This window comes from Kogia breviceps, chromosome 12, assembly GCF_026419965.1.
Source record: "Kogia breviceps isolate mKogBre1 chromosome 12, mKogBre1 haplotype 1, whole genome shotgun sequence".
In the NCBI taxonomy this organism is placed as follows: domain Eukaryota; kingdom Metazoa; phylum Chordata; class Mammalia; order Artiodactyla; family Physeteridae; genus Kogia; species Kogia breviceps.
The window spans coordinates 14310464-14336173 of NC_081321.1; the positions used below are offsets into that span (position 1 = coordinate 14310464).

The window sequence follows — 25710 nt, forward strand, 5'->3', positions numbered from 1 at the left end:
CCTGTTGCGGAGCACAGGCTCCAGACGCGCAGGCTCAGCAGCCATGGCTCATGGTACTAGCCGCTCCGTGACATGTGGGATCCTCCCGGACCGGGGCACAAACCCGTATCCCCTGCATCAGCAGGCAGACTCTCAACCACTGCGCCACCAGGGAAGCCCAGTTAGGTTGTTTTTTGAGATTTTTCTTGCTTCTTGTTTCTTTTTCTTTTTTTAACTTTTTAAAAAAATAAAACAATCATATACTTGTAAAGGAATCTTTATACTTGACTTTACTATTAGTTTTTAATAAACATTATCAAGGGATTATATTATATTCTTACATTTTCCATATATCAAAAATGTGGAATGCTTTATGAATTTGCATGTCATCCTTGTGCAGGAGCCATGCTAATCTTCTCTATATCGTTCCAATTTTAGTGTATATGCTGCCGAGGCGAGCACTTTTCTTGTTTCTTGAGGTAGGATTGTATTGCTATAAACTTCCCTCTTAGAACTGCTTTTGCTGCATCCCATAGGTTTTGGGTCGTCATGTTTTCATTGTCATTCGTCTGTAGGTATTTTTTTATTTCCTCTTTGATTTCTTCAGGGATCTCTTGGTTATTTAGTAGCATACTGTTTAGCCTCCATATGTTTGTATTTTTTTACAGTTTTTTTCCTGTAATTGATAGCTAGTCTCAGAGCATCATGGTTAGAAAAGATGTTTGGTGTGATTTCAATTTTCTTAATTCTTGATTTTTTTAATGAAGGGAAAAGGAAACATGTAAATGCTTGTTTTATTTTTTAATTTTGTAAGGCATTTCATTTGCAGAGAAGTGCTGCCATTTCTACTTTTGACGGGAAATTTGGAGAGAATCCAAAGGTATAAAAATGATAAATTTTAGAAAATGGGATTCATGAGGAAATACTGAATCATTAAGCAAGTTACATTTAAAGTGCAGAATTATGAAAAATTAGTTAAACATTGGGAAGAATCTAAATGGAATTAATAAGGATAGAAAATAATTTAGTAAAATTAGTAATGCTAATCATTAAATAAGTAAAATGACCCATCAACTGATTGGTCAGAGACATGTGTCACTAAAGTTTTACAGAGTAGATAGAAGACTGTCATACACATTTCACTTAATTGCTGCTCTAGATTAGGAGTTGGCAACAGTGGCCTGTGGACCAAAGCCAGCCTGCTGCCTTTTTTTGTAAATAAAGTTTTATTGGAATGCAGCCACATCCATTTGTTTACATGTTGTCTATGACTGCTTTCTCACTACAACAGCAGAGGTGATCGTTGTGACCAAGGCTGTTTGGTCTACAAAGCCTCAAGTATTTGCTATCCTTTGCAGAATAAGTTTGTCAACCCCTGCTCTAGATTTAGATTTTAGACTTTTAAATACAAGGTTAGATTTTGTAGTGTTGATGAGATGCATAAATCCAAGGACTGTAGCATGTAAGTGGACTTACAAACACAAAAGAAGGTGCAGTGTTAAGTGTTTTTAATTTTTTTTGGAAGAAAAGTCTTAATAATTAGAAGAGGGGTAGAATATAGTGAGATTCACAAGAATAATGCTTCATTAGGCAAGACTTTGTTTATTAGGATAATTCATGAGCTTCACATAGGGCTCGTGGGGGAACACATGAGGCCAACATTTGAAAAACAAATGTGAACATTATGTTGACTGAATTAAGTTATTGTGAAAAAGCAATTTAAAATTTTTAAGCAGTTTCTTACCCTGAATTGGAAGTGAGGAGTGTTATTATTTACTTGGAAGTCTATTCTGGTTTATGATTAGAGTTTTGATTTCCTTTTTTTTTTTTTGACATGAAAATATAGTCTTAAGAACATGCCCCTGAGTAATACCCATTTTCTACCCATCTACTGTGGGATGACTTGAAGAGATACAGGTACTTATCAGTTTTATAATATGCTTCAGACAAACTGAAGAATGAAACTTCTGGGTAAGAAGCACAAAGTTTAGGGCTCAGGGTCAGACGAGTGAGGACAAGATGCTAGGTACTTATGTGCAAGGGTTGCAGTATATTTCTAATAGTACCAGCAGCATATATTCTCCAACTGGATTGGTTTCATGGTCATTATTAAAAACTACTTTTCTAAACTAGTGAAAAGAATTTATACCAAATATAATATACTTTAAGATTATGGTATAAAGAAGAAAAGATTTAGAGGTGAAGTTATTTTAGTATTCTCTGAAATTAACAGCTACCATTTGTTGGGTACTTACACTGGGCCAGGCATCGTGTCAGGTACGTTTCAAAAATTAGTTCCTTTAATGCTCACAGCAACTCCATAGGGTAAGAAATAACGTTATCTTCACTCAGCACATGAGTAAACTGAAGCTTAGAGAGTTTAAGTTGCCCACATTTAGTAGCAGGACTAGGGCTTGAATCTGGGGGCATCTCGCTCGGGTCTCTCCACACCACGCTGCTTGCCTGGGTACCTGTCACCTTGCTTCTGGCTCCTGTTGGTTTCCTTTCTGTTTTCCCTTCTTCCCATCTCTTTTTCCCTTTCTCATTTCCTTTTTTCCCTTTTTATCAGTTAATTGCATAACTGATAAATGCTGTGGAAAACAATTTATATAGCACAGAAGGGTACAAAGTATCAATTAAACATGAAAGTTATTTCACCCATGCTGCTAACAGTCCCTGTTCTCTCACCTGCTTCTGGGATGATGTACCTGCACCAGAGACACCTGCCAGGATGGGACACAGTTCTGCCCTGTTCTTTTTGACAGGTGCACGACCTGTTCCATAGTACAGATACTTTAATTAATGCAGCCATTCCTGTTGAGTATCCTTTCGACTCTTGGCATCTTGTTTTCCCTCTTTGTTGCTGTTTATGTAACTTTGCCTAATGAGCATCTGGTGTTTGACTTACCTACACTAATTGAGACGACTGAAGTGTATCTGTGAGTCTAGATGATCTTTGAAAAGCCATAGTTACGTTCTACCACCTTAAATGGTATTTTATTGAGTCTAATTTCTTGAATAGGATTTTGTTTCTGTGTCCTGAAGTCTTGTAACCCTTTCTTAAACTCCTTGAAAAGTGTCCTTCTTTGCTCATTTGTCAACAGATTACGTTTTGTATGTCAATTCTGATTTAAAATTTTTTAGGGATCTGCTATTTCAAGTAGATGTTTTAAATTACCACAGAAAAGGGATTTTTAGAGTTGATTTGTCATAGGTCATTAAGCTGTAAAATCGTATGTATTTGTTAAATCTATGTAGTAAAAAAATTTGAGCCACAAACTGTCAGGAAGTAATTTTTCCAAAAGAACATTAAGATAACCTAATTTCTGGTGTCATTTTAGTAATTTATTTAAATGAAGGTCACAGTTTACCATCATTGTTGATATATTGGTTAATTATACTTTTTATACAGCAGTTTTGCTTATTTTGGAAGGTCTTTTTATTTTTTAGAAAATCAACTTTTCTAAAATGCAATAGGACTTCGCGTGCAGAGTGGCTATTTGTATATAGCAGACACTGGTACATATTTGTAAATGATAGAAGAGGGGGTGGATGGATAGATGGGTAGGAGGGAGGAAGGGGAAAAAGTAAAACGAAAATTAAAAACTTATCATGTCTATCTAGCAAGAGTGTCTTACAAAGGCAAGAAGAAAAACTACCCTGTCTGCCTCTTGTTTTAGGTACATATAAATATAAGAGAGACACGAGGTGGCAGAGGAGAGAAAACATGAACTCCTTCTAACCCCTTCCCTCAATTTCCTAGCAGTGAGACTGTGGGCAGCCTCTGTCTGTTTCACCTTTCTCCTCATATAGGATGTGGATAGTAAATCTATCTGAGAGTATTCTTTTTTTTTTAACATCTTTATTGGAGTATACTTGCTTTACAATGGTATGTTAATTTCTGCTTTATAACAAAGTGAATCAGCTGTACATATACATACATCCTCATATCCCCTCCCTCTTGCATCTCTCTCCAGCTCTCCCTATCCCACCCCTCTAGGTGGACACAGAGCACCGAGCTGATCTCCCTGTGCTATGCGGCTGCTTCCCACTAGCTATCTGTTTTACATTTGCTAGTGTATATATGTCCATGCCACTCTCTCACTTCGTCCCAGCTTACCCTTCCCCCTCCCCATGTCCTCAAGTCCATTCTCCACATCTGTGTCTTTATTCCTGTCCTGCCCCTAGGTTCTTCAGAACCTTTTTTTTTTTTTGGATTCCAGATATATGTGTTAGCATACGGTATTTGTTTTTCTCCTTCTGACTTACTTCACTCTGTATGACAGACTCCAGGTCTATCCACCTCATTACAAATAACTCAGTTTCATTTCTTTTTATGGCCGAGTAATATTCCATTGTATATATGTGCCACATCTTCTTTATCCATTCATCCAGTGATGGACACTTAGGTTGCTTCCATGTCCTGGCTATTGTAAATAGTGCTACAGCGAACATTGTGGTACATGTATCTTTTTGAATTATGGTTTTCTCAGGGTATATGCCCAGTAGTGGGATTGCTGGGTCATACGGTACTTATCTGACAGTATTCTTGTGCAAATGAAAGATTGGGCATATATCCACAATACCTGCAATGATTCTCAACAGGTTGGTACCATATTGCTGTTGAAGCTGCTTCTCTGGCTTATGAGTTTTTAGCTCTTTTTATCTGTTTTCTTTCTTTCTTTTTTTTTTTATAGCGCTGAATAAAATGACATTTATTATGTTCAATTTTTAAGACTAAATGTGAATGATATAGTGAACAAAGATATCTAAATGTAAATGCATTTTAAAGGATTTACCACATTTACTTCAAACTTAAAGGAATAATAAGGTTCATGATGTACAGTTGACCCTTGAAGAACACAGGTTTAAACTGCATGGGTCCACTTATACATGGATTTTTTTCAGTAAATATATGCTGTAGTACTGCACGGTCAGCAGTTGGTTGAATCCATAGATGCAGAACTGCAGATACGGAGGGCTGACTGTAGAGTTATATGCAGATTTTTGACTGTGTGGAGGGTGGGTGCCTCTACCACCTTCTGTGGTCAAGGGTCAACTGTAGCCATTTGGTAGGGAGTTAGATGGGCTATGGAAAGAACACATAGATAAATTATTCACACTTACTGCTGGATTGGAAATTTGGTTCCATGGATTTTGTTGTGGCATGCTTTTTTTTTTTTTTTTTTTTTAAATATACAGCAGGTTCTTATTAGTCATCCGTTTTATACACATCAGTGTATACATGTCAATCCCAATCTCCCAGTTCATCACACCACCACCTCCTACCCCTGGCTGCTTCCCCCCGTTGGTGTCCATACGTTTGTTCTCTACATCTGTGTCTCAGTTTCTGCCCTGCAAACTGGTTCATCTGTACTGTTCTCTTTTTTTTTTTTTTTTTTTTTTTTTTGAGAAATAGAGTAGTGATTTTTGAGTGGTCTGTAATTAATAGAATGAGAAAATAAGCAAAATGGGCTTTTTGGATTCCAGAATTGATTGCTGATGTTGACATTATTAAAAGTTTTAAATCCTTATGGTTAAGTCCTGAGAACCTGTCTTATTATTACATTTAGAAGTGAATATACCGCCTGCCAGCTGGACCTCCTTCCCTGCCCTTCCATAGAGATGGCTTTCTTCCCTCCTGGCTCCACACTGCACTTCCAGCATTAAGAACCTCTTTACCTCTTTGTTCTGGTGTTACTCATACTCTTGGCAGCGTTCAGCATAGTTGGTCCTTGACACCCTTTCCCCCTTGGCTTCCATGACATCGTGTACTTTGGGGTTTCATGCTGCTTTTCTGGGCACTCCTTGCTGGCTCTTATGCTGCTCCAGCCACACTGGTTTCCCTGCCATTCTTCAGATATGCCAGTGATACTTTAGATCTTACTTATTCCTACCTCAGGGCCTTAGCACTGCCCTTTCCCTCAGCCTGGCCCTTCGTGCACATCTCATCTTTTGAATGAGCTCACCCAGACCCCCATTTAGCTCCACCACCCTAGCCACACCCTTGATTCCTCTATTTTTTCTTTTTTTCATAGCACTTACCCCCCCCACCCCACCCCGTCATACGACACAGTTTACTTATTTGTTAGGTTGTATTTGTCTTCTCTGAGAGAGCGTAAACTCCGTGAGGGCAAGGGTCTGACTTTTTCACCCATATTGCAAGCACCTGTAATAGGCGTCGTGGACTGATGAAGGCACAGCATCTGTCCTGTGTTCCCTTTTCCGTCACCTCATTCACTTCCAAGGCGCTTTGGACACCATTTGCCAGTCACCCATAAACCCACATCTCCAGCCAGACCTTGTCCCCCTTCTCCACCTACTGACCTCACCACATAGTGTCTCATGGACATAATCAGAAGAACAATAAAATCTTTGCACCGTCCTTAATTTCTCTCTTTCCTTCACTTACCCACCTACCGGCAACCTCCAGTCTATCAGCAGGCTCTGTTGACGCTTCCTCCGCCCCAAAAGCATCCCAGATCTGCCCACTTACCCCGTCTCTCTGTGCCGTACCTCCCAGCTGTGCCACCACCACTTCTCACCCAGACAATTCCAGCGGCCTCTCAACTGTTTTTGCTTCTCTTCTTGACCTTTACAAGTCATTCTCCATGCTGTAGCCAAAGGCCTCTTTTTAAAATGTACAGATGTACGAATAGCATCACATCACAGCCTTTGAGCGGCTGTGAATAGCACTTAGAATAAGATCCAGAGCTCCTTCTCTGGCTCATAAATCGAACAGCAGTGGACCTGCGACCTTTCACACCTCATCTCTCAGCTCTTCTTCTCGCCCACCACACTCTAGTCCCTGGGCCTTCTTTCTTCTCTTTAGATACGGTGGCCTTGGAGCCTTTACACTGTCCACTCTGTCTGGGTTTCTTTTCCGCCTTCTCTGCCGTCATTCAAGCCACTGCTTAAATGTTACCTTCTTAGGACTTTTCTTGGCCATCCAGCCTTCAGTCAGTCACTTATCTTAGCATAACCCTTTCCCACTGTCTTGTAGTCGGCCCTCCATATCCACAGTTCTGCATCCTCGGATTCAACCAACCACAGATCAAAGATACTTAGAAAAAAAATTCCAGAAAGTTCCAAAACACAACACTGGAATTTGTCTCCCACCAGCAACTATTTATATAGCATTTACATTCTGTTAAGTATTATAACTAATCTAGAGATGATTTAAAGTATTCGGGCTAGGTTATATGCAAATACTGAACCATTTTATATAAGGTGATTGAGCCTCTGCAGATTTTGGTGTCCTTAGGGGGATCCTGGAACCAATCCCCCGTGGATCCTGAGGGAATAGGGTACATTCTTTGTTCATCGAGTTTCTTCCCCAAGGGAAAGTAAGCTCCGTGAGAGCACAGACCTGTTTGCTGCTCTGACCCTAGTATGTAGAACTGTGTCTGGCACAGAGTTGATGCTCAATCACATTTGTTGAGTGTAATGAATATAGACAATAATATTGCACTATAATGATGTAATGTGGTAAATATTGCTTCAGTGGCAGTCATAGTACAATATATAAATGTATCAAAGTAACATGTACACCTTAAATTTACAAAATGTTACATGTCAAGTTTATCAAATAAAACATTTAAGTAAAAATAAATATTTGTGGTGACTTCCCTGGCGGTCCAGAGGGTAAGACTCTGTGTTTCCACTGTAGGGGGTGCGGGCTCGATCCGTGGTTGGGGAATTAAAATCCCATATGCAGCGTGGCCAATTAGTAAATAAATAAATATTTGTAGAATGAATGAATTGAACAAAGGGAACAAATTGCTTTTTTTAGGTTATAAATTTCTGTGATACTTATAATATTTTAACTAATTGACTGAGAATCCTTAGAATGGAAAGAAATGGACTGTTCTGGTTGTGGGGAAGAGACACTAAGAAATATGTTCTGTCCGTAGAAAGCAGAAAATAGTTCTGCCCCACCCTCATTTTTTCTTTTCATTTACACAATACAGTATTTTTAAAAATATTTTTCTCTTATGTCTTTATTTAGAAGCAAAATTTTGTATTCGCTTTTGTTTTTCTTGTAAAGCACGAGAGATTTTCTTACAGTCTTAAGCATTGTCTATAGCAGGAGACAGCTTGAATTCCAAAATAATGTATAATTACGTCTATTCATTATCTTGCCACATGCTAAGTAGATGCTAAGGGTTTGTCACTGCAATAAGTCATTGGGATATTTAAGTTTACTTTATGAAAATATGTTTTGAAATTAACAATTCTCCTTTTGTCAGACAGTGACAAATTATTATGCAGAAGGTATTCCTTTACCAAAGACTTTTGCAAATATATGCCCTGGATTTTGCAGAGACACTTCCTGTTATTTATTTTTATTGTACATTGCCTGGGCTCACTTTATTGCTATATATTTGAAAAAAAAGTCCCAGTTGTATTAGATATTAAGATTGCATATTTGAAAAAGTCACAGGGCTTCTCCTTTTTTTCTCGTTGATATGCTCTGAAGATCTTTGAATTGGAAAGCAGTAAAATATGAATAGGACTCTTTTGCCAACAAAGATGTATAGCGTCAGTACTAATGACTGATTGTTACTGTGTTGTACTGAGGAATGTCATCCGTTTGTCCCAAAGAAGGAAGTGCTGACAGTGGTGGCTGTGGCTGCTTCTAACTTGTGGCTTAATTCTCCTCTTCAAGAACCTGTTGCTTGGGGCTGGGAGTGGAAGTGGAGATTGACTGCAAACGGGGCATAAGGGAACTTCTAGAGGTGATGGAAATGTTTTTGAAGTGGATGCGGTAATGGTTGCACGACCTATAAATTTACTAAAAGTCACTGAATCGTGCACTTACCAGGTGTGAGTTTCATGAATGTAAATTTAACTTCAATAAAACTAAATAGAAACCGGCTTAGCCCTCCTTGCCTCATGTTCATTACTTCTCCCTTAACTCTCAGTTCTTCTCCTCACAGTTACTCTCGTCTTACCCCGCCTCTTTTCCACATTGTTTCAGCTATTGAAAATCCTTTTTTTTCTTGATAATTCTGCCTCCTTCGTAAGCTTACTGCCCTTTAGATCTCATTCAGACCATGGGTTTGGGGGTCCAAAATTTTGGATCCAAATTCCTATACTGATTATCAGTGACACTGGGTAAACCTCTTGAGCCTCAGTCTCCAGATCTGTAAAATAGGTAGAATAATAATCAGATCTATTGCATAGGGGTGTTGCTAATATTAAATGAACCCATATGTTTTTAACATTCTGTAAGTGTTATTTATTGCTTTTTTTTTTTTTTTTTTTTTTTAAAGCATCCTGACAGTTGAGTTAGTGTAGCAAGTTCCTGGTGAACACAGCAACTAGGGAATCATAGCATAGCTATACCACTTGCCAGCTGTGTGAACTTGGGAAAGACAGTTATAAAGCTCTTTGCCTTCATCTTCTCACCTCTATTTGAGATTTTAAATAAAGTTATCACGTAATGTTGTTGCAGGGGCAAATGATGCAACCCTTGTAGAGTTTGTAGCGCAGTGTCTGACAAAAAGTAAGCCCTCAGTAAATATACTTGTCATTAAGTCTCTTGAGGACTCAGTCCCACCTGAGCCTTTCCTAAGCTGATTTTCAACCCCACGATGCAACCCCACGATGCTATTAAAACAGTGTTCCCGGGGTCAGTAGTGGTGAACCCCGGATGTATATTTCCTTCAGCCAATAGTAGATATCACCAGGGAGCCAGCAGGATGCTAAACTCCACCTGTTTCAAACTGAGCTAACTCTCCTTCCTGTCCTCTCTCCTTGTGCTGAACTCACTCTCCCTGAGATGCAACCCTTCCACCTGTCTTCTGCGTCTGTCTTCTCTGGCTTAATCAGTCGCCTCACTGCACCCACTTGCCCCAACCAGAATCCTTGTAGTTGTGCTCTAGTTTTCCATCTGTTTGACCCCTCCATCCGGTCCAGCACCATATGCTATTGATTCTGTCCTGAAAATCTCTCAAATTTATTATTTCCTCTCCAGTCTTCCTCTTACTGTACTACTTTTGACTCTCCCTCTAATTCTCATATCAACGATCAGTACCCAGCCATTAATCTCCCTTCCCTCATCCATTTTCTGTGGACGAGTTGCCATCAGCAATATATTTAAAAACATAAATAGGACCATGTCAGTGCACTATTTAAAATTATTTCGTGGGAATTCCCTGGCGATCCAGTGGTTAGGACTCTGCACTTTCAGTGCCTAGGGCCCAGGTTCAATCCCTGGATGGGGCACTAAGGTCCTGCAAGCCGCATGGCGCAGCCAAAAATAAAAAATTGTGTCTCTGAAAAGCTAGCAGTGATAAATGTGTTCATTCATGTGTTTAGTACATTCTAGAATTACTTATAAAGTCTTTCATAGACTGTCCATGTGCCTTGCTGGCCTCTCTCTGCTTTGCTGCCCCCATGCCATGCACATGCTTCCCGCCTTTCCCCAGCCGTACGCATCTGCCCTGGCTTTCTGCCTTGCCCGTGTTGTTCCTTTGTTTGTTTGCTCTGAAAGGTCCTCTGAGGTGTCCGTCTGCCTTTTTGTACCAGAACATCTTCATTCTTCCTGCCAATCCTGCTCAAATTTAACTGATCTGTAGATCATGCAAAATTATTGTACGTTTAACATCCTCCCTTCCCTGTCTCTATCATTGTCTTTCAATTATTTATGTGTCCATCTCGCTCTGTAAACTCACAGGTACCTCAAACAGCGGCTCTTAACCAGAGGAACCTCAAAATCATGTAGGGAGCTTCTTCATAACGTCTGGCCCCCACAACGAGCGGGCAGACTGAAAGATTTCTAGACCCTGACGCGTGTGTTTGAGTGTGTTTTTGCTACCCAAACGATTCTGCTGTGATCCTCTGGTAAAAAACAAAACAACAAATTGCAATATAAGGCTCGTATGTTCATTTCCATTCTCCCTCCTCCCCTCCGCTTCCTGTGGTGAAGAATGAATGCCAGGTATGTTTATTACACAGAGAGATCCATCCAACCTGGCATGTGTACATGCAGTGAAATGTACTAGAACTGTGTACGGTCTTCAGAGGTTGTTCACTCTTCATAGACATAGGTTATATCTTCTGTTGAATTTTTACAGATTCATCCATTCTTATCAGGTAGCATTTGGGAAACTTTTTATCAGGTTTTGTAGGTAGGCAAAGCATAAGCAAGTAAATTAAAGAATGAGTGATGAGGTAGAAAGATTTAAAAGAAGAGAAAAAAAAAAAAAACAGGACCTCTAGGCAAAATCAAAGGATACATGTAATTACAAGATGACCTCAAATTTGAATCAGAATGCTGAGGTCAGATTTTTAGGAGAGAGGAAATTCAGTTCGAAGAGCTATTAAGAGATACGGGAAGAATTCAAAAAAGTGCTTTTGACAAGGGATTTACCATGCCATGTGCTGGAATAAATAAATGCCTCTTTCCCCTGTTTTGGTATCTGCCTGTCTTTCCAAAGTTGACTCTTCCATTCTGCTTTTTAATACATGACCCTAACTCTCCCATTATTCAGGGTATAAAATGCTTCTTGCCATCTACTTCCAAGTACCATCCCAGAATAATTAGCTTCTTTGTCCTCTTTTCCCTCGTCCCCGCGTTGACACTTCCTGGCCCCCATACCAGTTCCCAGGTCCTCTGCTGTCCTTCCTCGCAGTCCCTGACCTGGCTGTTTCTTCTTCCTTCCCTCTCCTTTCTGGGCCAGATCCTCACTATTCATCTAGGCATTTCAAAAAGTTCACCGCCTCGCAAAACCTTTTCTAAATTCCCCTCATAGCATGCTTTCTGTCTTCCCTCCAAACTCTCTAGAACACGGAGGAGCCTCTCTTCTGCCGTGATGATCTTACCTTAGTTATTTGTCCTCTTGCCTCGTCGTCTGTAAGCTCTGCTGGAGACAGATCGTCCTCGTTTTTTACTTCCACTGCACCCGCATTGCCTTGTACCATGTGTCATATAGAGGTTTTTTGGTTTGTTTGCTAGTTTTCAGTGAAGAACTTTTCCTTTCTCATTCAGGAATCCTAGAGCTTTCCTTGAGTACTTTAGGTAACTTACTCTTTCTACAGGATCCTCACCCTGACATGGACGGTACACAAAACCTACTAGACTTAACAGTGCACAAAACATATGCATATTGACAATTTTTGATAATCTGCTTTTATTCTGTGTTCCTTCACTTCCTGTGCTTTTTCGTTAAAGATAGCACGTTTATGTAGCACACGGCACCCATAGACCTTGTAGTTGAACTTACCAAATTTTTCTTTGGTAGAACGAGTTGCTTTGGTAGAATGCTAAAGAAACTAGTGTGTTGGTACGTTTCTTTGAACTTAACACTTTTATTTTCTAGAAGGGGATTGGAATTAGATGTGGTTCCATAAATGGTTCTCTGTGTTTGTTTGTTTTAAAGGTTTAACATTTTGTTTTTTACAGCCTCTCTGAACCTTTAAGGATCTTGTCCCACCATTTATGAGGGACCTTATCCCGGCTGCTGCCATGGAGTTTGTCTATTACCTGTGCCTTCTTACTTTCCCAGGCCTTCCACTTTAATTGGGGTTGGGGGAGGAGGGAGAGAGTTCACAAAATGAGACATTTGTAGCAGGGCAGGGTATACTTAGTTTACAATAGGGAAGTGGTAGTAGTAACCAAGAAGGGTTGTGAAGAAAGGAAAATCACAAACTAGCACATGGGCCCATTTAAAGGGCAGCCCCACTCTGTCAGTGGTTTGCTGTCCCAGGCTGGGTGTGTGTCCAGTGCATGGACACTTCCTATTTTTGCTTGTCTGCCCAAGGTGAAAATGGGAAGTGGACATTTGAGAATTGTCTGGTTGGTTTAGTGGGGCTGGCTGTATCCTGCTGTGCTAGGTTTCTGTTTCTGGAAGACTGAACTGGTCACAGTGAGCAGAGGATAAGCTTCTTGACCATATTTCCATCATATAAAACTGTATGGTCTTTGCAGCAAGTTACTCAACAAACCAGGCAAATTAGTTATTTCGCGACAGAAACATGCATACACAAACTACTTGGTTGATTTGTGTGTGTGGCATTTTGGTAAGAATTGTTCTTGAAAATGCAAACAAAAAAAGATTAAGTCCTATTTAAAGCTTTATGAACGTTCGCGTGAGGTCTGTTTTATGTAAGCATGTAATCTGTTATATAATATATAATCTATAGGTGAGGAAGATCCTATTTGCTATAGTTTGAAGAGAGCAGACATTTTTAATAAACACGCTGAACATTCTGGTTTACTGATATTTACTAATATTTCCAAAGGAGAAATTAAGATACTACTAGATAGTTTGTAGATGGTTTTATTTAGTGAGTAGGCAAGAGGACAGAAGAAGAGGTTAAAAAGCGAAATATGAAAGGCTTATAGTTTGCTTAATTTATCAGTGGTCAGATTTATTTTTGAGGATCACATCCTGGATATCTTGAAATTTCCAGTTCATTCCAGCATTTTGGATGCTTATGTGGACATAGTTAATGAAATATAGTTAATGAAACCTAAGGACTTGTTTGAATAACAGTATAGAAATAATCATTTCCAGACACATCACGTTAAATGAACCACAAAAATCATGAAGTTAAAAACAAATCAGTTATCATTGGGTGGTTCTGTTTAGTTTATTGCAGTAAATGATCTTTGACTGAATTTGCAGCTCTTGGAGTTTGGAAGTAGGCCATCACATGCCGACATGAAATACCAAGTCATTTAAATTAGATACCGAGCATGCTCATATGAAGTACTTATTCTTGGAGGCTGCAGTGTGGTTCAGTTTTCTTCTAGTGGAAACAGCAGCAAAGAGATCACAGGGTGCCCCCTTTGTCATCATTCTGTCAGAGAGCATGTAATTTGTCTTTGGAAGCCAGAGGCCTGAGACAAAGAGAAGAATGCAGCTTTTAGCCAAAGGCTATTTGGTGAGTTAATTAGCTGTTTTATTCTATTCTGTCATTCCTAGCAAGGCTCTGTCTTTACTTAATATCTGCTGCTTGTTTTGTACTAAGCTGAAGCTTTAGGTAGCAAGTAACTTAGCTGAGACTGGGAGAAAATTGTTTCTGCTGTCCAAATCTCAGTCTTTTGAAACATTTTCAGTATATTTCTGAGGTGACAAGTTTGTAAATTGCTATGATGATATTCCTCCTTATTCTCCACAAATTTCATTTGCTCACTGGTGCTAAATAACGCTGGCAGAATTGTGTGCCCAGGGAGTTCAGGATTTATCTATGTGAACAGTTTAACATTTTTGTTCTTGTATTTTAATTAAATTGTAATTTCTGCTTTCACATTTTTAAACTGTATCTAATAAAGTAGTGGCCTAAGAGCAAGAATTTTCAAACCGTATCTAATAAAGTAATAGCATAAGAGCAAGAATTCTTTAAAGAGAATGAGAGGCTCCCGTTGTGATAATATGTCCGTGTTGTTACATAGGTGGTTCAAAAATAAATTGGCTTTATAATATAATTGGTCATTTAAAATAAAATGAGATTGACAACACTTTGTGAAATATGTTACAGTTATTCAGGATTCATATTTGGAATTTGTTCTGTTTTTAGCTGTTGAATTAGCTACAGAAGTGTTGGGAGTACAATAATAGTTTTGCCATTTGGGACTCTTCTCACTTCCCTTGAGCTCATAGTATGGTGATTGCTAGGCAGATAATCTTACTTAAATGTTTTGTGATTATTTTTTTTAATCCAGCATGTTCATGTTTTACCATGAAGTTAAAGGGGGGAAATCTTTTTTTGCAATTTTTTGTCATGTTATCTTCTCATGATATCAAGCAGCATTTAAAATCTGTAAATTATTATTTCATAATGAACATGATTTTTATTATATATTTATAATAGATAAACTTGGCAAGCAAATCTTCAGGATATTCTCCAAGAAATTAAAATTGCACACTCTGCTCGAGATAAATCGTTGTATTTTTTGAGGATTTGAAGAAAAAGCATAAAATTACCGTATTTATTTCCTTGGGGGAAAATCATGTTTGTGAGTAAACAGAAATGTCAGGTAGGGAATTTGAGGTATAGAAGGTGCATTAAAGAGCTCTAGAAAAATGATGAGGGGGTGGGAGGAATAGGAAAAGAATACTAAAAGCCCGATGCCTTCCAACGCCAGGCAATTATGTGATGCTTTCCTAAAATATCTTTATTTTGAGAGCTGCCCCCACTATGCCATTTTCCAGGATTGGCACATGTGAAGGAGGTGGGTGTATACTTAAGCTTGTATATTCATGGAAAAGGGAGGGTTAGCAGTTAGAGATGAGCACTGGGTGACAATACCCCAAAACTCTATCCCCACTGCTAAATACTGACTCACTTGTGTGCCCTTGGGTGGCAGCTACACCCTATTTATTTCCACTTGTTTTTAATATTATATTTTACCATGGTAATAAGAGGTTCATTTAAGGTTTCTAAAGTAATAAGATGATTTCTTGGACCGTTGCAAAGATTCATGAGGGCTGTAAGTCATTCACAGATAGCTACTGTGGGGAAAGAAGCAAGTATTGCTTTTACAGAATCCTATCAGCTGTTTTCTTTTTTAATCAAAAATATTTCAAATGTGTAAGTTCTCTGTGGTCTTCAGAAATACACATTCCATGTATATTATATAAGTAGAAGATTACAGATTTTAACATTTTTCCCCATATTTACTCATGAAATAATCATGAAATGTGCATGGCAAAATGATACTTTACACTGTTTTCTCTTACGTATTTAGTCCCATTTACCTCTAATCATAGATCTTCAGTAGAAGAGAAATGGATAATAAGTAGAAGATCTATTAAAGAAAAATATTAAGAAATACTGGGAAAATGAAAAGAGGGTACAATGAAAAGAAAAATTACTGATGACAAGGATTTCTTTGCCAGGTTTCTAAATATACCTGTATATTTTGTTCATTTCCAAATCATTAAGTTCAGGTACTCACTTATTTAACTTAACATCTGCCAATTAAGGAGCATTTATTTCCATAGCTTTTATGGAGTTCAGTAGTGCTTAGAGATCCTGAGTGGTGTTACTTGAAAATGGGGACAGTGGTCAAGTAAGTTTGGGTAATAATGGGCCAGAAGGGCTTGTTTATAGCACAACTTCTTGGCCTTTAACATCTTGTTCAGAACTTTTTCCTCTGGAATATGGTTTACTTTTGAAAAGAAAAACCAATACATGGTATAAAACATTTAGCAAACATTTTAGTAATTCTGAATATGTATTTCTTATATTGAAATATATGGAAAAGTGAAGGAAGAATTATGGGTTTGCATATATCTTCCAGAAAATTACCTCAGTTCTTTTCTCATTTTGTATTTAGAAGAACCGTCTTAGAATTACAATGTAAATGGGATTTATAGGGTGTGATTAAACTTGGTGATAGAAATGGTGATATAAGCTAAAATTACATTCTTAAAAGCCCCCAATGCTAGAAGTGTAGGCAGTGAAGACCCCGTGGAGGATTTGGGGCACAATATGACCAAGTAAAGATTGTGATAATTCTCACACGTTCTAATTCATACTCTTAAAGTTACTCCTAGATTAGTCCCATGGAGAAACAAATTAATTTTTAAAATATGATTTGTAATGGGAAATAACGTTATTTATAATCTGTTGGGCCTGGGTTCTAATCTAGCTTTTGCCACTTGTAACTGTGGGCAAGTATCTGCATTTCTCTATTTTCTGTGTTTCCAATAGTAAACAGAAATGTCAGTACTTTTCTTTTAGATTTATAGGAATTGAATTTTATTAACCCAAGCATGATGTTAGTCAAAAAGTAGGTGTCGAATAAATGTCTGTCTCCTTAATTTCCTCTCCAAACAATGACATATTTTCTGTATTAAAGTTTTTTCAAAATATTACCTATCAGCTGTCTGAAATATCAGACTCATAGAAGTATACTGATTTATAAATAATAATGTACTTGGAATCTCTTTATAATAATATATTTTTAAAACCTGAGTGCATACATGATAAAATGTTAAAAGGGTCTCAGTTGCTTAGCCAACTTCTATAAATAGAATAATTGCTAGATACCTGTTATGTTCCAGCTGTGTTTGACCTGGTAGACAAAGTGATAAATATTTTAGCTAAAAAAATACCTCAAATTTGTTTCTATTAGTATATAAACAATGTTAGATAAATAAAATCATACTTATTGAAGTGTGAACTCTTAAATGAGTGGAAACCCAACTGTACCTGGTACACAATTGGCACTTACTAAGTGTTTATTGAATTAAAACTTTTTCCATCTCATATTTTTCAATCCATATCAATGAATAACCTATTTAAGAGCTTATATTTTGGGTTTTTTTGGGGTTCTTTACTTTTGTGAAACTTGCTGTTTTTTAAAAAACAAAGGCCTTTTCACACTACTATTGTTTAAGAAACACATTAAAATTATCAGACTCTGTTATGTAATAGCCATATGAGCCAATAATACGAATAGATAGGGACTTTTGTTTTTAACTGTAAATAATTCTTTGTTGACCTTGATAGAATTTTATAATCACTTGTAGCCTGGAACTCCGCGGCCCATCCACTGAAAATTTGGTTAAATCTGGCCCGGCATAGTCCTTAGAGAGAGCACAGTTGTTCAGCTACCAGAGACTGAATGGGTGCATGGGTTGGCACTGGAAGAATACCTCAAATGCTTTGTCTTTGGGGCCATGGCCATTGTACACTAGCTTCTCTCTAGTACATTTCTTCTAACACTGGCTTCTTGGCTAATTCAAGGTCAGTTAACTAACTCGATATTAAACTTCCAGTGAGAGCTCAGGGGCATGAATGATTTAAGGTATGTGCGTCAAAATATCCGTGTATGTAATCCCCTTACGTAACCGAACGTGACATCACTCTTTAAATGGGCTCTTAATAGATGGTCACGAAACCCTCAGAAAATACATGTGCGTTTACCCTCACCTCAGTCTGTGGTTTCCTCGATGTTTTGTTGACGGTGCCCACATTACCTGCTCCATTGCAGGCTGTCAGCCTCTCTTGATTGCACTTCCTGACTTAGTGGCTTCCTGGTTCTTTTTTCTCATCTAGATCCTTCTTAGCAACCTTTTACCAAGCACTTGCTTGCATTTATAGCTCAGACATTTAGTCCAGGAATCACATTGCAGCATTTGTGTCTTAGGTTCGTTTTGCTCTTTCTCCCTGTTAGTCTTGGATTCACTCATCCTTAAGCCTTTGCTTTTGGCCACCGTGCGGCTTGCCGGGATCGTAGTTCCCCGACCAGGGATAAAACCCAGGCCCTCTGCAGTGGAAGCGCAGAGTCCTAACCACTGCACCGCCGGGGAGTCCCCAGGACGCCCCCATCCGGATCTTTGCTCACACCTAGCACAGAAGAAAGGGACTTTCAGTTAGCCACGTGCACGGGATCGGTCTTGCCTGACTTACTCTGAACATTTGCAGTTTTGTGTAACCTGTATTTCCGCATGTGTCATCAGTTTGAGCAATAAAAAGTAAGAACTACCCAGGTCAGAATAAACGTTAAAAATAATAACAGCAACAATAACAATAGCCTTACAGGAATTCCCGGGTGGTCCAGTGGTTGGGACTCCGTACTCCCAATGCAGGGGGCACGGGTTGGATCCCTGGTGAGGCAACTAAGATCCCGCATGCCGCATGGCCCCGCGAAAAACAAAAACAAAAACAATAGCCTCACATCATTTCCCAAAAAAATATCTTCCTCCCACCCGTCTTAAGCTTAATGTGCGAATGCAAACAAACCGTCTCAGGCTCTACGGTTTCTAGAATGTCTTTGGTACGTTTGATTGACTAGCTATGGGCATGCTCTCCTTGCCAAATCTGCCACACATTTTTCTTAGGGGTTTTAAGCCTTAAAACGGTTTGAACTACAATGCACTGTAATAACCTCAGAATGACTTCTCCTCAGCAGCTCTTCAGCCCACTGGCCCTGAGCTGAATTTTAACCTTTCTCTCTTCCCTCATGGTGAGGTCTAGTTCTTCCCCATTATCCTGAATGCTGCCAGGGAAGTTACACAATAGCCTTTAGTTTACTTGAGTCTCAAGCCTTCTGCCTCTTCAGTGAAACACATCAGACTCACGTAGAGGTAAAATACCTGTTGGCTGCTCCGCTGGCCCACCCACTTACTTTAGGGACTCTTTGTTTTGATTTTGCGTTGAAAAATTGATAGTTTGATTTGGTTAGCAGTTGAGGCTCTTATTCTGGCACCTCTGTTAAATTTGAAATTAATTTAAACTGTGTTTTTTCTTGCTTTAAACCTAACAAGTATACAGGTTCTCAAATACTATTGTATTCTGAGAAGGGGGTTCCAAATGGTACTGGATCTGGGGGCAAGGACTCCTACCCCGAGCTACTTGGGAGCCTGAGATGGGCTTGGTTGCTTTACCCCAGGATGCTGTGCGGATTGAACGGCGGTTTTGTTTGGTTTCTGAGAGCGGACATAGACGAAGTTTCTCATTAAGCCTAGCATAGAATTGGTATTTTGGTGGCTTAGTAGCCATATTTACTCCACTGTAAAGGACTAGACATTGGATATGCAATTTAGAGAACCTTTAATGAAAAATACATGTCTTACTAAAATCCTGCAAATATTCTGAGATGTTTATTTCTGACGTTTTTCAAGTATAAGTTTAAAATCTACTTCGTAAAGATAGAAAATCACAAGTCTAGAACAGAGGATCTGTGGCTTATTTAATACAGATGGAATTTCCCCTGCCCAAAGCCATCATTTAGCATGGATGATTTCCAGTGGAAGAGGTTCAGAATTAAGGATCGGGATCTTCTCCAGCCTCCTTCACGTCTGGTAGATAGCTTGTCTGCTGTCTAGCACACATCTCTGAGGGTTTTTTTAATGGTTCTGATGAACTATGATAGAAATTTTTTTCCTGTCTGTCAGAAAGGAAAGTATGCTTTGGATATAAGAATAAATTTTTCTTGGAGCTATACTTTTTCCTCAAGAATAAATCTCTGAAATTGCAGTTTAAGTCAATGAGAAAGTATGATTTTTCTCTACTAAAAGCAACTTTATAAGTATTTCAGAAGCATATCTTTCCTTTGAGGCCAAGTTGCTTATGGCAAGAAAGGGAGAACTGTGGCAGTTAACATCTAGCCAACAAAATCCATCTGGGAGATGGATAATTTAATCTCAGTAAATAGTGCAAAAATCTTTCTGTATCGAAAAACAGAAATTGTAGGGCAAAGGATGTGAAGATCGGGAAACTTAATCAGCATGTCTGTTTCCTGGTTGGTCAGAGACGTTCTCATTTTCACTACCTTTTTTCCTCTACTTCCCTAAAGAGTTAATAAGGAAGCAAGAGTTTTTTCCATAACCGAAGAGTTGACCGGTTTGTAGATTTTAGCAATGGCATTTGAGGGAGTTACTGATGTAATTCGAGACATTAACCTGAAGCTTAGCACTTTGGATGCTTTTTAGGGCTTATGGAGGAAGATTACGTTGTACCCTTTTTCTTTTTTAATATTAAATATATAATTCCTTGTTTAATGTTAGATTTCTATCATGGATTTGTAAATAATTTTAAGAGACAACAATATATTGTTCAGTTTCTCATTTTTCCTACTGTTTTTTTGTACAACAGATTTGAATCTTCGATAGTGTTTTCCTCTGTATAAAATTGTTCTCGAGAGTAATTGAAGCTACTTGGTCAGGTAACTAAGATGGTGACTTTCAGCAGGATTGGGGGGGTCCTGGTTAGGGCTGGAATAGAAAGACCGTAGCTGTTTTTGTAAAACAACTGGACTGTGAGTATAAAGAAAGGAAGATAGTGGAAGTTGCTCCTTCACAACTTTGGGACTTTGTTCTTGGGTCTTGTAAAAACCCCCCTCCCCTGGCTAAGTAATGGCCCCTGGATGTGTACTGATCATGTCCTAGTCCCTGGAACCTGGAAGGTCACCTTATATGGCAAAGATTTTGTGCCTTGAGATGGGGACATTATCCCGGACCATGGGAGCTGGAACCAAATATAATCATGAGTATCCTTATAAGGGGAGGTGGCCAAGGGGAGATTTCAGGCCTAAGAGGAGAAGTCAGTGTGACCCCAGAGGCAAAGATGGAATGTTGGGGCCACAAGCCAAGGAATGCCAGCAGCCACCAGCACCTGGAAGAAGCAAGGCACTGATTGTCCTCTAGAGCCTCCCGAGGGGTCGTGGCCCTGCCAACGCCTTGATTTTGATGCAGTGAGACGAACTTCAGCCTGACTTCTGGTCTCCAGAACTGTGAGAGAATAAATTTCTATGGTTTTAAGCTGCCAGTGTTGTGGTAATAGTCCTAAGAAACTAATAGAACCAATAGGACCAAACTGGGTCCCCTGGCACACACTCACCTCCCACCTTTGTCATGTCAGCCTTCACAGATCTCTGCCAGGCTGCACAGTTCCTTGCGTGAGATCTGTCACACTATCCGTGTGTAGGTATAATCTCACAGCCTGAACGAGGTACCCAAAGACTTGGGTATTATCAATCCTACTTAGCTCTGAGACTTTGAGGAATTCCTGTGTAAACCATACCTGCCTTGCTCTAAAAAGGATTGAGACAGCTTGCTCACAAATTTGAAAGCAGCACAGGGAGAGAACTTTTAATTTAAAACAAATAAGAAAGATGACATTTAGAAAAATAGTGATAGAAGAGTAACAAAGTCAGGAGAGACTTTGAATAAGTCATTTTACCTCCGCTGGCCTTTGATTCTCAACTTCAGAAATAGGCCTATTATTACCATCCATGTGAGGATTAGGTTGAAAATTATAAAATGCTGCTAATATATTAAGGTGTTTTATAATTGTCATTACCATGTTTTACCCCATGACCACAGTGTTTGCTGATTGAATTTTTGGAAGAGATGGAGTTCTTTTTCCTCTTTGTACGTTAACACAAAAACATTTTTCAAATCATATATCTGATAAGAGACTTGTATCTAGAATAAATCTTTTTAAACGTCCCACAGCTCAATCATAACAAAGATAAATAACCCAATTTAAAAATGGGCAAAAGATCTGAATGAACACTTCGCCAAAGAAGAGTAAGTACCTGCAAAGATGCTAAACATCATTAGCCATCACAGAAATGCAAATCCAATCCATAATGAGCTATCACTTCAGACCCACTAGGATAGCTCTAATCAAAAAGATGGGCAATAACACGTGTTGGCAATGGTGTGGAAAAATTACAGCTCTCCTCCATTGTTGGTGGGAATATAAAATGATGCAGCTGCTTTGAAAAGCAGTTTGATAGTTCGTCAAAAAGCTAAACTTGGAGTTACCAAATGACCGGGTAGTTCCACTCCTTGTTGTATATCCAAGAGATTTGAATACATATGTGTGTACAAAACATGTACGTGAACATTCCTCCTAGCATTATTCAGAGTAGCCTCAAAATGCAAACAACTCATGACAGCTCGTAAATGGATAAATAAAATGCATTCTATCCATACAGTGGAATACTGGTTGGTGACAAAAAAGAAATGAAGTACTAATACATGCTATAACATGAGTGAGGCTTGAAAACATTATGCTAAATAAAAGAAGTCATTCACAAAGGACCACATATTATATGATTCCATTTATATGAAATATCCAGCATTGGCAAATCTGTAGAGACAGAAAATAGATTGGAGGTTGCCAGGAGCTGGGGAGAGAAGGTAATGAGTGACTACTCATGGGTACAGGTTTTCTTTTGGGGTGATGAAAATGTTCTAAAATTCATTATGGTGATAGTTGCCCAATTTTGTGGCTATCTAAAAACAATTGTACAATTTAAATGATTGAATTCTATGGTATATGAATCCAAAAAGCTGTTATTTTTTAAAGTAATGCTAGATCATCGTGAAGAAATTAGAAAATACAGAAAACTATAAAGGCCGTAAAAACTACTGGTAATTTCACCAACAGAGAAACCAAGAACATTATGTCTTCTGGGTTTTTTCCCCATATGTGTACCCCCCGTGTATACACATTTTCTTTCGTAATGGGTACCATCTGGAATATACAATGTTATAATTCTACCTTTTCACTAACAGTTTATTTTGAGCATTTTCCAAAAGATTTTTAAAATAATTTTATTGTAAAAAGTGATACATGCTTATTGTAGAAAATGTTTTTAGAAATGAACAAGTAAAAAAGAAAAAAGAAAATCATTCATGATCCTGTTTTAGTATTGATATTTTGCTGGCTCTTGATTTTTGTATGTTCAGTTTTAACCTGACGGTATTGAATAATGGCTGTCTTAACTTCAAATGACATTTCCATATCGAATTTATGTGGTTTTTCCCCTGATTAGCTAATGCCTGTTAGCTCAGTTTGTCTTTCAGTCACTTCTTTTTAATTTCATTTTGAAGCACCAGAGTTAGAGTATCTCAGTCATGCTGAGTTTGAAAAAGTAGATGAAATTAGTGATTTTATGCTTCTTTCCATTACAAGGATTAGAAAAATTTTAAATATGGAGTAGCCATCAACTGAAATCAAAAGAGAAAGAATTCCTTTAGTTTTAATAAAAATATAAAGCATCTGTTAATCTATTAACTTTTATGTAAATGTGTTGATAAGTAGGTTTTGAAAAGTTAATCTGTGCTCACGTGTTTGGTTTTCATCTTAAGTATTTATAGCTTTCGAAATGTTATGTGATCAGTACGTTCATAAATTCACCAAATATTTCATGTGCTTCATGTTAGCAGTTGTTGAGTGCCTATTATCTCATACAATCCTCTCAACCCTCTGTGGGAAAGGTATTATTATCCCCATTTCAGAAACAGGAAAACATGTTGAGAGTGGTTCTTTGAAGTTCACAGAGCCTGGTAAGTAGCGGAGCCAGGATGCAAACCCAGATTTAAGTAACTTCAGAATTCCTCATCTCCAACCTGAAGAACTCTTGTGTTTCTTATATTGTTCCAACCCCCGTGCTCGATTCTGGCGAGCCTCAGACAGCTCTTAATCTGACCAGTAGAGGGGAGCAGGGTCTAAAAAGGTAATTTCTGTCAAATAATTAAACAAACATTTACACATTCCAGACCAGGTGACCTGAATCTTCAAAGAGGGGCGGGGGATCCTTCCGGGGCGAGTACCGAGGACAGGGGGAGACGTGTGCAGAGTGGGAGATGGCACAGCAGAGGAAGTGATCCCTGCTGCCAGGGACCTGAGAGCGTGGGTGGCTGGCTCCCCAGACGACATGATGTCTGTGCTGGGTGTTGAACGATGATTCAGAATTTGCTAGGCAGAAGAGCAGAGATGGGTCGCAGTCAAAACAGAGTGACCGGGCTTCCCTGGTGGCGCAGTGGTTGAGAGTCCGCCTGCCGATGTAGGGGACACGGGTTCGTGCCCCAGTCCGGGAAGATCCCACATGCCGCGGAGCGGCTGGGCCCGTGAGCCATGGCCGCTGAGCCTGCGCGTCTGGAGCCTGTGCCCCGCAACGGGAGAGGCCACAGCAGTGAGAGGCTCGTGTACCACAAAAAAAAAAAAAAAAAAGAAAGAAATAGACCATTACTAGTACCCCAAAAGGCCACTTCATGTCTCCACCCAGCTACCAACTCTCTTTGCCCCAAAAGCACCTCTATTTTAACTTCTAACACTTAACAGTGTATTGCTGAAAATAAGGGATAATGTAGTAGAATACAGTGTAGTGTAGCATCTAGCTTGGTTCACTCATTATTCTTCAAGATTCACCCATGTTGCATGTAGCAGGAGTTTCTTCGTTTCCACTGATGCCTAGTGTTCCATTGTATAAATATGCCAGTATTCGTTTTATCCATCCTCCTACAGAGTGACATTTGGGTGATTTCTAGTTTGTAACTATTATAGATAATATTGCTGTTAGCATTTTTGAGTGTCTTTTTGGTGGTCTCATTTATACCTTTTTTGGGATTTATTCTCAAGAAGAGAATTGCTGGGTCACAGGATATGTGTGGATTTAACTTTAGAAAATACTGTCAAACAGGGTTTGGAGGAGTTGTACAACTTAGGCTTGCAAAAGCATTGTGAGAAAGTTATGATGGGCCCACATCCTCACCAAAACAATATGGCCAGTCATCTTTTTAGAGATTGTTATTCTACTTTGGCCCTTTGCATTACCATATAAATTATTGAATTGGTTTTAATTTTCACAAGAAATCTTGCTGGAATTTTGATTGCAACTGCACTGAATCTGCAGATCCATTTGGAGAGAACTGACATCTTCACAGTATTGTCTTTTCGTGATATACCATGGGATAGTCCCCCATTTCTTAAGAACTTTTGAAACTTTACTCAGTATTTTACAGTTTTCTACGTAAAGGTCTTGCACAACTTTTGATGTGCTGGTACTTTATAATATACATGGAATGACATACGTGTGCTTTAGAAATGAGGCAAGCAGATTGCATTCCTCATTATAATGATAATAGTTGTAAGCTCTAAGCCAATAGTCTATTTTTTATGGCAGTCCACCCTATGTCAAAAAGAGGTGGAATATGTATGGGTTTTCCAGCCTTTTATGCAGCAGATATACTACCATGTGCTTCATAGACATTACTGTGTGTCAAGCACTGTTCTAAACACTGGGGAGATGGTGATAAACTAGAGAATAAGGTACTTGGAATGCAGTTTACTCCCGGAAAAGGTAAGAAAGCTTGACTAAAGTGGTAGATAAGCCAGAATTGCAGAGTATATTTAGGCACCAAGGATTTAAGAGGCTAGGCAAGTATGGTATGATATATAGGGTATGTAAAGAGGTTGGCATAAAGTCTAGCGCATTAGTACTTGATAAATTTTAATTGTGCTGGTTGCAGC

General features: G+C 38.8%; 1 protein-coding gene and 1 non-coding gene across 27 annotated transcripts in view; one reads left to right on the forward strand and one right to left on the reverse strand.

The window, feature by feature from the left end:
• PLEKHA5 (pleckstrin homology domain containing A5) overlaps window positions 1-25710 on the forward strand; it is a 235259-nt gene that overhangs the window by 80007 nt on the left and 129542 nt on the right. For 2 of the 26 annotated variants that reach the window (XM_067008821.1, XM_067008822.1), the window contains exon 1: window positions 13766-13872. The exons of 23 other annotated variants lie outside the window; for them this stretch is intronic. The gene's annotated coding sequence lies outside the window, so the exon portion shown is untranslated. Of the gene's footprint in view, window positions 1-13728; window positions 13873-25710 lie in introns of those variants that run through there. One more of the 26 variants, XM_067008823.1, reaches the window with a different exon arrangement.
• Window positions 335-441, reverse strand: LOC131767564 (U6 spliceosomal RNA). The gene has a single exon (XR_009338768.1). It is a non-coding gene; the product is annotated as a U6 spliceosomal RNA (small nuclear RNA).